Source organism: Oncorhynchus kisutch, linkage group LG20 (assembly GCF_002021735.2).
Source record: "Oncorhynchus kisutch isolate 150728-3 linkage group LG20, Okis_V2, whole genome shotgun sequence".
In the NCBI taxonomy this organism is placed as follows: domain Eukaryota; kingdom Metazoa; phylum Chordata; class Actinopteri; order Salmoniformes; family Salmonidae; genus Oncorhynchus; species Oncorhynchus kisutch.
In genome coordinates, this window is record NC_034193.2 from 52,378,558 (window position 1) to 52,383,522 (window position 4,965).

Consider the following 4,965-nt stretch of genomic DNA (forward strand, 5'->3'; position numbering starts at 1 on the left):
TGGATCGGTGTGAAGCTGCCCTACTGACACTGAGCCACTTGACTGACTACCTGTGGATCGGTGTGAAGCTGCCCTACTGACACTGAGCCACTGACTGACTGACTACCTGTGGATCGGTGTGAAGCTGCCCTACTGACACTGAGCCACTGACTGACTGACTACCATTGGATCGGTGTGAAGCTGCCCTACTGACACTGAGCCACTGACTGACTGACTACCTGGGTCGGTGTGAAGCTGCCCTACTGACACACTGAGCCACTGACTGACTGACTACCTGTGGATCGGTGTGAAGCTGCCCCCTACTGACACTGAGCCACTGACTGACTGACTACTGTGGATCGGTGTGAAGCTGCCCTACTGACACTGAGCCACTGACTGACTGACTACCTGTGGATCGTGTGAAGGCCCCCCTACTGACACTGAGCCACTGACTGACTGACTACATGGATCGGGTGTGAAGCTGCCCTACTGACACTGAGCCACTGACTGACTGACTACCTGTGGATTGGTGTGAAGCTGCCCTACTGACACTGAGCCACTGACTGACTGACTACCTGTGGATTGGTGTGAAGCTGCCCTACTGACACTGAGCCACTGACTGACTGACTTACCTGTGGATCGGTGTGAAGCTGCCCTACTGACACTGAGCCACTGACTGACTACCTGGGCCTTTGAAGGAGTAGTTCTGTTCCGTCTGATTGTGTGAGAGTCTATGTGTGTTTATGTAGCCTATTTTAGAGCTCCCAGTGTGTCATTTTACAGATCAGTATCAGGCTGCCCCACTGACTGACTTTTAGTGTGTGTGTGGTGTTGGTGTGTCGTGAGTGTGTGTGTATATCAGTAAAAAAAAAAAAATAGGTGGGTAAAGGCTTATGGTTATGGCCGTTTGCGGGTTTCCATAGCATTTTTCCACGGTTGGAGGGTAAACGGTGATGCTCAATACAAAAAGGTGCGTAAGAGGCATATACGTGCATTTACCTCCGCTACACCACTGGTGTGTGTAATCTGTGTATGTAACCTCCTTTATCCTTCCCACTGTGTAACTTTACCTTATTACCTGTACGTGGATCCGTGTCAGGCTGCCCCACTGACATAATGACTGACTGGCCTCCTCCTCGCTCCACGTGAAATGCCTGCTCTAACCCAGTTAGGCTGCTTCCATTACAGGGAGAGAGAGTGTGTGTGTCCATCACACACACACACGCGCCTGCCTTTGTGCCCCAGTGCTCTATTTCCGTCCATAGAGACAGACTGACAGCTGTGGTCCAGAGTCGTGCGTCACCTATTCCAGCCAGTTGGACCCTAACACACTGATCATGCTTGTGTCCCAAATGGCACCCTATTCCCAAATAGTGCACAACTTTTTTTTTTTTACCAGGGCCAATGTCAAAAGTATACCAAACATTAAGAACACTTTCCTAATATTGAGTTGCACCCCCTTTTGCCCTCAAAACAGCCTCAATTCGTCGGGGCGTGGACTCTACAAGGTGTCGAAAGCGTTCCACAGGGGATGCTGGCCCATGTTGACTCCAGTCCTTCGCACAGTTGTGTCAAGTTGGCTGGATGTCCTTTGGCTGGTGGATCATTCTTGATACACACAGGAAACTGTTGAGTGTGAAAAACCCAGCAGTGTTGCAGTTGTTGAAACAAACCGGTGTGCCTGGCACCTACTACCATACAATACCCCATTCAAGAGCACTTAATTATCTCTTGTCTTGCCATTGACCCTCTGAATGACACACAGACACAATCCATGTCTCAAGGGTTAAAAATCCTTCTCTAATTTGTCTCCTCCCCTTCATCTACATGATTGAAGTGGATTTAACAAGTGACGTCAATAAGGGATCATAGCTTTCACCTGGTTTCAGTCTACAGTTGCATTTGTAAAGTATGCGGACCCATTGAATGTCTCTACATTTTGTTACGTTACCGGCCTATTTTTAAAATGTATAACATGTTTTTTTTCCCCCCTCATCAATCTACACCCAGTACCTCATAATGACAAAGGAAAGGTTTTTAGAAATGTTTGCACGTTCATTACAAGTAAAAAAGTTGTCAGACCTTTTACTTATTTTGTTGAAGCAGCTTTGGCAGCGATTACAGCCTCTTGGGTATGACACTACAAGCTGTAACGTAACAAAATGTGGAAAAAGGGAAGGGTTCTGAATGCACTGTATGTCATGGAAAGAGCAGGTGTCCTAAATGTTTTGTATACTCAGTGTATAGGGAATAGAGTGGAATTTGGGACGCTGACCTTTATTTAAAGTAGACCTGTATTTATAATGTCTCTAATTTATTCAACCATGATTGAAAACTCAGGACCAGTCTTAATCAGAGATCAGTCTATGTGCATGCGTGTGTGTGTTTCTGTCTATGTGTCTGTCCATGCGTGTGTGTGTTTCTGTCTATGTGTCTTTCCATGCGTGTTTGTAGGCCTGTGTGTGTGTGTGAGTGGGTGGTGTGTTTACGTGTGTGTGTGTCCCTTGCATGTACATCTGTGTATGCCTGGGGTCATGTGTGCTGGATACATTGTCTGATGGTGTGTGTGTTGTGTGTGTGTGTGTGGTGTGTGTGTGTGTGTTGTGTGGTGTGTGGGTGTGTGTGTGTGTGGTGTGTGGTGTGTGTGTGTGTGTGTGTGTGTGTGTGTGTGTGTTGTGTGTGTGTGTGTGTGTGTGTGTGTGGTGTGTGTGTGTGTTGTGTGTGTGTTGTGTGTGTGTGCTTGTTTAGTTGCATGATGCAGATAGGGGGCGAGAGCAAAACGCATGTTATGTACCGTAACAGCGGGTGGTTTGGGCCTGTGGATGTGTCTTTCATGACGTGTGTGTGTGTAACAGCCAGATGGAATAGAAGGCTGAGACTAATCTAAACAGCTAATCTGGGTATAGACCCACATGGTGTCCATCACTGACTGTCCAACACACTGTTTACTACTTCAACACATAAACACATAAGCTACCGCTGGCTCTTAAGTTAACTTGCACTGTGGCATACAAATATAGTCCATTACTGACTGTGTTCAGGCTGGCTACTACTTAACCAGGGAATATACTGTGTACTGCTGGCAATAGGTTGAGACATATACTGTATCATACAATGTACTGTAGGCCTACTTAGGCTTATAGAGAATTCAGCGAACATCATGGATTCCATCACTGACTGTCAACACGCTGGCTGGTTACTACCAGCGCCGGACTTCCCGAAGGCCAAGCAGGGTTTTTAGTTGATGGTTGGGGAACATCCAGATAGCATATGAACACATCATAAGCAATGGCAAAATGTGTAGAATTGTAGGAAATTAGCTTAAAACGGCAACTTTTCTCTCTGCCTCCTGACAAAATGTGTAGATTTGCAGGAAATGGCTGTAAAACAGCACCATTTTCTCTCAGCTTCATGGAAAAATTGAAAAATGTGTAGAATAGCATTTTATACTGCAAATTTCTCACTCTGCCCAATGGCAAAATGTGTTGAAATGCAGGAAGTTTTGGGAGTTGGGGGGCCCTCTGGCGGTAGATGCCCCGGGGCCCCAAATGCGTTAGTCCAGCCCTGGGTTACTACTAGAACTTCAACACATAAGACATAAGCTCTTTCTGCTGGCTAATAGGCTGACTTATACTGAAGGCCTACATGTACTTAGGCTTTTGGAGATAACATTGCATAACCTCATGGAGTCCATCACTGTCAACAGGCTGACACTACTTAGATACATGACTAGTAGCACCCACTTACCTTACTGGTCTCACTGTAGGTTACTGTTGGCTAATAGATGGAGCCAAATCTAATTTGATTTGCCGCTTAAAACATATTTTGCAGATGTTATCCCCAGTGCAGCGAAATGCTTATGTTTCTAGCTCCAACAGTGAAGTAAATACCAAACAATACAATACACACAAATTCCCAAAATAAAAATGAAGAAATATCAGAATGAGCAATATCAGAGTCCAGAATATATGATGGTGTGTATATACTGTATGGACAGTATATGAATAGAAAATGTGTGTACAGCATTAGTTATATAGGATGAGCCTTCACTAGAATAGAGTATATAAATCAGTGTGTAAACCAGTGGGTAAACCTTATTAAAGTGACCAGTGTTAATGACTGCAGTGCCTTCAGAAAGTATTCACACTCTTTATCCACATTTTGTTGTGTTACAAAGTGGGATTAAAATGGATTTAATTGACATTTTTCGTCAACGATTTACACAAAATACTCTGTCAAAGTCAAAGTAAAATTCTAACATTTGTAAAATAAAAGGTGAAAAATAAAACACTGATATACTGTGTCTTGGTTAGACAAGTATTCAACCCCCTGAGTCAATACATGTTAAAATCACCTTCGGCAGTGATTACAACTGTGAGTCTTTCTGGGTAAGTCTCTAAGATCTTTACACTCCTGGATTGTGCCACATTTGTCTTTTTATTATTTTCTAAATTCTTCAAACTCTGTCAAAGTGGTGGTTGGTCATTGCGAGACAACCATTTTCAGGTCTTGCCATAGATTTCATTACAGATTTAGGTCAAAACTGTATCTCGGCCATTCACTGTCTTCTTGGTAAGCAACTCCAGTCAAGATTTGGTCTTGTGTTTTAGGCTATTGTCCTGCTGTAAGGTGAATTATTCTCGCAGTGTCTGGTGGAAAGCAGACTGATCCAGGTTTATGCCTGTGCTTACCTACATTCTGTTAAAAAAAAATATCCAGAAAAACTCCTCAGTCCTTAACGATTACAAGCATACTCATAACATGATGCAGCCAACACTATGCTTGAAACTACAGTAAATCACCAAAATTATGTGGACGCCTCGTCAAATTAGTGGATTTGGCTATTTCAGCCACTCCCATTTCTGACAGGTGTATAAAATCAAGCACACAGCCATGCAATCTCCAAAGACAAACATTGGTAGTAGAATGGCCGTACTGAAGAGTTCAGCGAATTTCAATGTGGCACTGCCATAGGATGCCACCTTT